Source organism: Lathyrus oleraceus, unplaced genomic scaffold, assembly GCF_024323335.1.
Source record: "Lathyrus oleraceus cultivar Zhongwan6 unplaced genomic scaffold, CAAS_Psat_ZW6_1.0 chrUn0789, whole genome shotgun sequence".
NCBI classification, from domain to species: Eukaryota; Viridiplantae; Streptophyta; class Magnoliopsida; order Fabales; family Fabaceae; genus Lathyrus; species Lathyrus oleraceus.
In genome coordinates, this window is record NW_026113180.1 from 1 (window position 1) to 11,140 (window position 11,140).

Genomic DNA, 11,140 nt, shown 5'->3' on the forward strand with positions numbered 1-11,140 from the left:
AGGTAGAATTTTTGGGACAAGAGTTGTCTAATTCTGACCTTGCTTTCACTTTAATTTAGTTGGTTTTTCTCCTTAGAATTAGATAGGTGCAACAAGGGTTTTGATCATGGCTTCTATGGTCTTTGCTTTTTTCCATTTTGGGAAAAAATCACTTTTTGACTTTGGCTTGAAATGCTCACATGTGTTCTTGTTGCCATAAAGTTGAATTGTAATATTGTCTTTAAGTGTTGTGCAATGTATCTTGGGCCAAAAGGGATCATAACATATGAGTTTGGTGGCTTGGTGCATCAAAATGAAATTTTTGGCTGCATGTGGTCTGGTTTGTGCAACATGGCAATCAGCAACTTTAAACTTGGGCCTAATGAAATTGACTCGTGAATTTTGCATGAAACGTGTTACAAATGTTCTTTGCCATGCCCTTGATCAAATGCAAAAAGAACCAGGTCAAAAGGAGTTGTGGTTTGGAAATGGCAATGGGGTGAAGTGGGGATCATGGGCGTGATTCTAGGTCTGGCTAGGCATCGTGACCAGCTTGGACAATGCAAAAATTGAGGTCCTTCTCAATGAATTAGGTCTTGGACCTTGAAACAAAGTTGAATAGGGATTCAATTAGGAAATTTGTCTCAAAGAAGATCTTGAAAAGCTTGAAAGGTGAAAATGTTATGGGCTTTGGATCAAATGGTAGGTCATTCTTGCCAAAATGTGACCAACCAACATGACCTAGAAATTCCATTTTGAGATTTCTTGATTTTTAAGGCATGATGATGGATGTTTGAAGCTTATATGATCATATTTTTATGTAAAATGTGGCTTGGAGCTTTTGGGGGTGATTTTAGGTCAAGTCCATGGGTGAAATCAAGGCATTAAAAGTTCAAAGTTCGTGATCAAACCAATGACTTGTACCATGAATGAAATTGGTGTTTGATTGATGAATTATGGTAAAAAAGTCTTGAATTGAAGGTTAATGAAGTGTTGAATGATGAGACGATCAAGTGAGGAAAGACATAGAATCAAAAGGATGCACAAATTAGGGTTTCTTGGTCCACAGTTTCATCAAGAACCAAAGCTAGATAAATAGGGTTTGGGGTGCAATAGGTGCATTGAGGGGATTCAAGGGTTGTGGCATGAACAATGTTTGGATATTAGGGGTCCTCCGTGGTATGGTCAAGGAACAAGTGAATCATGACTTGTACAAGCCAATGAGGATCAAGAATTAGGATTGAGGTCTTTGGGTGACCAGATGAATCTTCACATGTCTTCAATGAGCGATCACCATCCAATTTGGTTTTGGAGGTGAGGAAGTTGTCATGAGGAATCCTCCAAGGTCAAAGGATGCTTGAGGATGAAGATTAGGGTTAAGGTGGCATGTGCAAAGTTCAATATGATCAGGGGTCTTGAAGCTTCATAGATGAACCCCCATGCATTGAGTTTGTGGATCAATATGAGTGTAGATGTTCATGAAATGATGTATGAGGGATGTATGCTCATGTATTAGGGTTATGGAAGGTGATATGAAGGTAGGGTAAATTTGAGAGTATGACACATATGAATTTACCTACTTTCATGATAATTTATAAGTTAATGTTACTTATTGAAGTACTTCCCTGATAATTTATAAGTTACCCGCTTTCATCTAAAGAAATAGTACATTCCTTACCATGAACAAGGATATCCTTGAAGTGCTCAAAGGACCTGGGTAATGAGCTCAACAATAGTAAAACATTTTCTTCATCATCAATCTTCACCTCAATATTCTCCATATCATCAATGATTGTGAAAATTGTCAATTACTCCATATGGATGTATTCCCTAGCATTCAAAATAAGTAAAGTTGTTGTTTCAGACACAACCCAGGAGTCAAATACTTTGTCATAACAATTTTTAAATTTTTCCCACATCGAAGTCATAGTCTTCTCCCTGACCGCATTCCTTAGAACTTTATCCTCAAGGCACAAGATAATGACCCTTATGGCCTTATCCATCATCTCGGTCTTCTCTACCTGTGTTAGGCATGTAGGCATCAATGTCTCATGCTTTAATGCTTTAATACGCCTTTTTAGACTTATGATTACTTGCATATTAACTTTCCACAATTTAAAATCATTCTCTTTAGAAAACTTATCGATCGGCCATTTAGAATCAATGATGCTCACTTGTAAACAAAATCCATTTACCCCACAGTTAGCATGACTTGTTGTGAAACTGAAAGGTTCGATCACACCAAAAATTTGATGTGTGGGGACAAAAAACATACAACCAAAATAAACGATCTTCAACAAAAATACATTTTGTCAATCCCCTTGTATACCTAAAAAAAATTCTCTCAACCATTGTCTTTCTAATTTTTTCCTTACTAGGATTTTCACCTCTTCCCTTGTCTTAAGCAGTAAAGTTCTTAAAACAGAAAAGACAAGAAATATAAGGATATATATATTTATAATCGTCGAAATCCAATAGATTCATTATAAGCCCAAAATTCGTCCTGTTAATGAATAGATCCATGAAATAAAAATCCAACACACACGAACCGAGAAAACCACACATGAACCTCGTCGGACCGAACTATCCACCAAACCCACTATTGCCCCGTTGTCGTGCCGACTTCACCGGCGGCCATCCGTCGCTCCGACTCTGCCATTGACCTCCCCGCGCCACTGCACTGGCTTCCCTACCGACCTTTCGAGGGTTGTCGTTTTAGCTTCGTCGTTATCCTTCCCGAAACCTATTGATTTCTTTTTCCTTTAACTTTCTAATTTCTACAATTTAAAAATAAATTTATTTTTTCTATATCACCTTAAAATTTTAAGAGATGCTTCAATCCATCGTAGACAAGATGTATTTCCATGTAACTAATTTGACTATGACACTCTTGATTTACCCTTAAATAGTGGTACAAAGTAATCAAAGTTTACATGACTTATATTAAAACAAAAAATTAGTGCAACTTGTTTCAGTCTGAACTTAAAATAGCTCCACCAAACAGACTATATTTTATGGGTCTAGGTTGTTGACCTTGAGCATATTCCTATAATAATTGAGATGGTAGTTGAGCATACTTGAATTATATATATATATATATATATATATATATATATATATATATATATATATATATATATATATATGTATATTATATATATATGGATATACTCATTGTCTTTATTAAATACACCTTCATTATTTTCTTTGTATTTTTTGATAGAAACAATCACATTATTTTCAGTAAAAGAGAGATTTCAAGATTCTTTCACAACCACCCAATAAGTAGAGAGATTTACGAGTCACAACTTAATCAGATATTAAAGAATCAAATCAGTATTGGTTTTATGGAGAATTCTAACGAGGTTTCATTAGAAGCTGAATTAACTGATCTTGTAGATGATGCTGTTGACTACACTGGACAGCCAGCCGTTAGATCCAAATCTGGTTATTGGAGATCCGCTTGGTTCATCATAGGTACTTTCATTTTCTTACTAAAACATACAAATTCATCTTCTTGATTTGTTTTTTTGAGTTTGTAAATTTTATGTTTATAGGTGTGGAAGTATCAGAAAGAATGTCATTTTATGGAATTCAAGGGAATTTGATATCATATCTAACTGGACCACTCAAACAGACCACTGCATCAGCTGCTAAAAATGTCAATATATGGCTGGAACAGCTTCTCTTCTTCCTCTATTAGGTGCTTTCGTTGCAGATTCTTTTCTCGGACGGTACCGCACAATCATAATAGCTTCTCTCATCTATATCTTGGTTAGTTCAATTCTTCACTTATAAGTGTCTGTGTCGCGTCCTGGTGTCTGATTTCTGTGTCGGAGTCTAAGCTTCGTATGTTATAGGCTATAAGGTTGATGTTTTTCATAGAATAAATATATGATAACTCTATTGGCTCATTGTTTTGATGTTGGTTATTGGCTTAATATAAATTACAGGGACTTGGCTTGTTAACATTATCAGCTAAGCTTCCATCCCTCACCAAATCTAAATGTCAAGTTGATAGTGAATTCATATTATGCTCTCAACATTCACAAGTAATCTTATTCTTCATCTCACTCTATCTAGTTGCCATTGGACAAGGTGGACACAAACCTTGTGTTCAAGCTTTCGGCGCGGATCAGTTCGACGAACATCATCCAAAGGAGCACAGAGCCAGAAGCTCTTTCTTTTTAACTGGTGGTTTTTTACAATGGTTGCAGGTTGCGCTGCAACACTTTCAATCTTGAACTATATACAAGATAACTATAGTTGGGTTCTTGGATTTGGAATCCCTTGTATTGTAATGACAATTGGTTTGCTTGTTTTCTTGCTTGGAACACGACCTATAGGTTTAACATCAAGGATAATGACAAGAGTCCTTTCCTTAGAATCTGTCGTGTATTCGTCGCAGCTATAAGAAATTGGCGAAATACCTTACCAAACACATATACTGAAGAGGAATGTGAAGGAATGCTTCACCATCAAAGTTCTGATCAATTCAAGTAAGAAATATAATGCTAATTTCATGTCTAAAACTTTCCATTCTTGCCAATAGCATTCTTAAAGCATATAAATGTGCTATAGTTCATCTTGTTTTTTGCATTTTTAGTTATTATAAAGTTCCTTTGAGTTTTCTGAAAGGCATTATATTCATATGTGGTACATTGTAGTGATAAATTGTTGCTTTGAACTTGAGTATTATTGTTGATGCATATTAAGTTTATACATCGACCAAACTCATCCTTACAAAATTTCTAAGTGAATTTTGTCACTCTTTATAAACTCGAATTAGATTTCATCATAGTCTATGTAGGAGGTTTTTTTTTTTCCAATACGCTCTCTCATGGCCGACACACTATTGATCTTAATGTGTGTATATAAATGATGAGTGACCAAAAATCGACAAGTTTTGTTACTATATTAAGTTTTCATGCTTTAGATTTTTGGAGAGAAAAATCTAGAATCAAATGGCATGATGACGGTGAGAGAATCGCAACCTATTTTTACAAAATGGCTATAATCAGAAACTGCAAGCCTAAGGTTTCTCATCTTATGCCAATAGCTGATAAAATCAAATCAAAGTTGTCTTGCCTAGAAAGCCTCTCTACAATCCATTGCAGGCATGATGCAATTAGTGAAAATTGTTATCCATGGTATGCTAATCTATATGCCTTTTTGACTTAGCTTGTATTTTCTATATTGGCAGCTTCCTCAACAAGGCATTGTTAACACCAAAGAGATCTAAACAAGAAAACAGTTGTAGCATTAGCGAGGTTGAAGAAGCAAAAGCAATACTAAGGTTGGTTCCAATTTGGGCTACATCTTTAGTCTATGGTATTGTTTTTGCTCAAGTTTTTACATTCTTCACCAAGCAAGGCAAATCTATGGAGAGAACGATTTTTCCCGGTTTTGACATACCCCCAGCTTCACTTCAAACGATTAACAGTCTCGCCGTTGTTCTCTTCAGTCCAGTCTATGACCGCATATTCGTTCCAATAGCACGAGCTATCACAGGAAAACCCTCAGGCATCACAATGCTTCAAAGAATCGGAACTGGAATTTTTATATCCATATTCATAGTGGTATTTGCAGCATTCATTGAGATTAAAAGACTAAACATAGCACAAGAGTATGGTCTTTTGAAGATCCAAATGCAACTGTTCCAATGAGTATATGGTGGTTGATTCCTCAATACTTTTTGTTTGGAGTTTCTGAGTTTTTACTATGGTTGGTCTTCAAGAATTTTTCTATGATCAAGTTCCAAATGAACTAAGAAGCATGGGGCTTGCACTGTATTTGAGTATTGTTGGTGTTGGAAGCTTTTTAAGTGGATTTCTCATTTCTATAATTGAAAATCTTAGTAGCAAAAATGGTGATGAAAGTTGGTTTTGTGACAATATCAATAAGGCACATCTTGATTACTTTTATTGGTTACTTTCTGGATTAAGTGTGGTGGGGTTTACTTTCTTCATTTATTTTTCTAAATCTTATGTTTATAATAACAAAGGTATCATCAAGATAGTCAATCGTTAGTTTTATTTATTTATTTATTTATTATGTCATATTTGTATTGATGGCAGTTTGATATGCATGGTACAATAATGCATGATAATGAAGTAGGGCTTAACGGTAATATAATTGATAAACTTTTAATAATATCCATGTATTTTGTTAGGAAATAAATCAGTTCATCTTTTTAATTTGCAATTGTTAGTTTCAAAGTTTCATTTGGAAAGTTGTTTTTGGTGTTATTTTTTTCATACATGTTCAGTTTTGATAGTTAAAAAGTGTAAATTAATTTGAAAAGTGAGAGAAGTCCATCTATAAATAGAAAATTAAAAAAAAAAGTGTTGCCAAAAAGTGATTATTCATAAAGCACTTAAAAACTAAAGACATTATACATACAAAATTGATTAGAATTGTTCAATTTGATACATTGTTCACTTTTGCATCTATTGTACATTGCAATTTTGATTTTAGTAATTTACTTCTCACATATTTGGATCACTTCAAATCTTTTGTTGGAGGTTGCTTCTCAATCGATTACCGATAAAAGAACATTTTCATTCTCGTGGAATTCTGGTGGTTTCTTCTAGCTTGTTGTGCCCTTTTCGTTTTGCGGATATTTTTCATCTTTTCTGGACCTATGAGTCCAATGCGGAGATTTGGTTCAAAGTCTTCGGACATTGATCATTTTTGTGAGGTTGATTCTTTAGAAGATTTTTTTTTATTCTTTTTCGCTAGCCTCAAGGGTGTTCAAGAATTGTTTTGATTGCTTCTTTGGCCTTGTGTTCGCTGGATTCTTTGGTTGTGTAGGAATTTTAGTTTTCAACTCGAAGGAAGCAGAAGGTTGAGACTATTTTGATATAATTTTAAGGATGCCTTGGGATTGGTTTCTTGCTTTCTTTGGGAAAATCTTCTTTAGGGTTTAAGAGGATTGGAAATTGGCCCCAATTAGACCGTCTTTTTATCTTTTTCATAGTTGGGCCTCCTTCTTTATATTAAGGATTTAGTATCCTTTGTACTCTTCATAATACATTCTTGTTTATAAAAAAAAATTAGTTTCAATTTTTTTAATTGCTTCATTCATAATTTATTTGAGTGCATCTTCCCCATTTTCTATGTTGTCTTTAAACATTTGTGTTGATAATTTTTATTGATTAGTTGTATTATGTATGTGATTCATACTAGTTATTTTTTCTTGGGTTATAACTTTTTATGGAAAACACAATAATACACATTTTAAAAATATAAATTTGGTTAAAAACATTTAAACACGTAATTGAGTAAAATGTTACTTTATTTTGTTATTTCTGTTATTTGCTTTATTTGTATTATTATGAAATTTGGTGTTAGAGATTATAATAAAGAGAAAATGAGATATGAGATGAGAGCGATAAAAAAAGATTAGAAAGAAGAAAAAAGGAATGAAAGAAGATATAGAAAAAAATAGATTTTTCGATTGGGAGGATAAAAAGAATGCATTAGAGAATGGGAAATATAAAGAGGTTGATTCAGAAAATGAAAGCACAACATCAACTTGAAAAGGGTTAAAAACTCTAACAAAGTGAGACTGCAAGTGCCGTGGAAGTAGTGAATTTTATTTTGGAGAAAAAAATTGAACGAGAGAAGTAGATTGAGAGGAGAAGAAGGTGACGACTTAGACCTAAAAAAATTTGAATTGGGAGAATGACTAATGACTAGGTGACGCCTACAATCTTAAATGCATTAGGTTTAGGAATAAATTTTTTAAGTGGCAACTAAATGAGCCTTGTACCTCTCAATAGTTTCATTGGCATGCATTTTCAGCTTAAAAACTCACTTGCATCCAATGGATTTCTTGTGAGAAGGTAAAGGTACAATAGATCTAGTATTGGTTTTAATCAAAGCATTCAACTCAATTTGAATAACATCTTTCCATTTGGCACCACAGATAGCTGACTCATAGGATTAAGCTCCAGTTATGGCATATAGATTTAAAGTGAAATGTTTGTGTGCATGAGACAATGCATCATATGATAAGAATGATGATAGATGATACTTACATTGGGAAGATGCATTGAGATCAACTGCTTCTGAAATGGGGATTGTATTTGAGATAATATTAGAATGGTAATCTTGGAAATAGTTAGGAGGTTTTGTCTGGAAGATTTTAGGATAGGTAATGAAACTTGAGTATTTGTACTATTATCATGAGCACTATTATTTGAGCGACGTGGTGGTGTAGGCATTAGGGTATGTGAAGAAGAATCATGAGGAATAGTTATAGTAGGGATATGATAAGGATTGGGGGAGAATTACTATGAGGTGTAAGTGTGTCTTAGGGACTAAGATATCATCAAAGTAGTATGGTTGTGGGTCTGAGGCTTAGTACCAGGTGTATGAGGATCAATGGAAGATTGTTTATATGGAAAGTGTTATTAAAAAAAGGAGACATCTCTTGACACAAAAAATTCCTTGTAGTCAAGTCAAACAAAATTTGACCTTTGGTGTCAGGTTTATAACCTAAATAGATGCACTTTCTAGATCTAGAATCTAACTTCTTTCTTTGAGCTTTTAAGGTGGAAGCAAAACATAATGAGCCAAAAAACTTTGAGGTTTGTGAGGCCAGGTAGTCTATTGTATAAGATTTGGTGTGGTAACATGTGCTTTAAGAAAATAGTAGGCAATCTATTAACAATGTGAACTACATGGCCAACATCATAAGCCTAAAAAAGATGAGGTGATTTTGATTGAAATATGATGGCTCGAGTGATACCTAGAATATGTTGGTGCATATTTTCAACAATGTCATTTTGTTGAGGAGTACCAATACAAGATGTTTGGTGGATTATGCCAAATTGTTTGTAAAAATTGTTAGAATGAATTCATAACCATTATCAGATCTAATGCATTTAATGGTCATGTTAAACTGAGTTTGGATCATTGATACAAAAGACTTAATGAGAGATAATGCTTCAAATTTTAATTTCATGAGAAATAACCAAGTGAATCTAGTCTTATGATCTAGAATAGTAAGAAAGTATATATATCCATCATAGATGATGTAGATATGGGACCCCAAATATCTATATTTACCAAGTCAAATGCATAATTGGAAACATGATAATTAGGAGAAAATGGGAGTCTCCTTTGTTTAGCATAAAAACATATTATCACATGGAATGGAAAGAGGTAGAATTTTGATAAAAGGAAAGTGTTTATGTAATTGAATCAATTTTATTAGATGGGTGACCAAGTCTTAAGTGCCAAAGATTATAATTATGAGTTGTGTCTAAAGATTGATCATGTAAAGTATTGATGGAATGAGTAGATGGAGTGTGGTACAATGTAACTGTAGGAGAATAAAAGTATGCAATCCACCATTAGTCTAGCTGTGACAATCATCATCTTGGAATGAGTATCATGTATCATGCAATCACTATCATTAAACATCAATTAACACTTCAAATTTTTGGTTAGCTTGGGAACAAGAATGAGATTAAAGGAAAATCGGGCATATATAATACATTAGTGATATCTAAGCATTTGACAAAGTGTATGGTGCATGCATAATTAGTGGTGACAAAGGCTCAATTTGGCAGTTTGATGGTTATGGGATTGATCTGTTTGATGCATTGAAAAAAAGTTTTTTTATGACATACTTGATCTGTTGCACCAATATCAAGAATAAAATTCTCAAGTTTAGGAGAGTTATAAATGGTGCATATGATACCTGATACATTGTCAACTTGAGTTGTCAAATGCTTGGTGTTGTGAGACTGAGAAAATGTTGATGATGAGGTTCCTTTGAGAAGAGATAGCAAGGATTTATGTTGGTCATGTGTGAATTCCAAATTGCACTAAACTTGCTTGTTGTCTTCATTGGAATCATTTAATACTTTATTATTAAAGGAGAAAGTAGGAATAAATAAACCATTTACTAAAACAACCCACATTTCAAAATCATTTACTTTATAAAACTTTCAAATCTTGCTTTCCACAATTCAAACTTTCACCATGAAATAGTGAATGTGTCTATGAAAATACCTTGGTTAAAAGTAGAAGTGTATACAATAATCATATTCCTCCTAAGACGATTCATCTTTAAAAAGGAGTTAGGCTCTGATGTCACTTGTTAAAAAAGTGACTCCAAACATAGGAAATGGGTGACTTGTGTGGGTTTGAAATACGGTGTCCAAAAATAAATTCTTTAATAAAATCATATTTTAAATAAGTTTGTAAAAGAAAACTAAAATAAGCAGCGAAGTAGAGAAAACTAGAGTGGAAAGAACGAAATACAGTGAAAATAAATAAATAACTAGAATGTAAAGAGATGAGGGAAGATAAAGATACATCATAGATTTATAGAGGGTTGTCTTAACCACTTGGCCTACTCCTCTCCCCAAAAATTTATTCTTGAGAGTTTCCACTATGATATGAGATTTTTACAGAGTGTTGCCCACGAACCTCCTTACAAATAGATTGGAATTTTACACTGGCTATCCTTCAAACCAACAAAAGGTGTAACTATGGAGACCTCCCAACCAAACACAAGATTTTAAAACATGAGCAATTTTGAACAAAACGAGGGCTTTTAACACTAGGCTAAATTGACGAACTAATGCGAGATTTTAGCAAGCAGATCTCAAAAATCAAGTAGAGGCTTTACTAGGTTCATCTTAATAACCAAATAAGAGCTTTCGATTGGTTTAACTGAGAACCAAAACACACCTTGTGTCAATAAATATCATAATAATGATCTACACTAGAACCAAATTACTTCACAAGTAAATATTTTCCCTCAAAGCACTATGGAAAAAAAAGAAGATATATATATATATATATATATATATATATATATATATATATATATATATATATATATATATATATATATATAGAGAGAGAGAGAGAGAGAGAGAGAGAGTATTTCAAAATATATTTTAAGGGGTGTTTTGAAATGAGTGGAAGCCCTCTATTTATAGGACAAAATGTGACTTAAAAATGTAAATATTTCATGGGTTTTTTAATGCTCATAATCGATTATGAAAATTACACAATCAATTATATAGTTTTAAAGGGAAGGTTCTTAAATGGTGTCGTCACTAATCAATTAGAAGACCTATAATATCTATTAGTAGGGTTAAAAAGTGATAATTGACTAATCCCAATGGTCTAATCA

At 33.4% G+C, this 11,140-nt stretch overlaps 1 pseudogene; it reads left to right on the top strand.

Moving 5' to 3' along the window:
- Positions 1–3,178: 3,178 nt before the first annotated feature.
- LOC127114989 (protein NRT1/ PTR FAMILY 5.10-like) lies at positions 3,179–6,134 on the top strand (annotated as a pseudogene).
- The last annotated feature ends 5,006 nt before the right edge of the window (positions 6,135–11,140 follow it).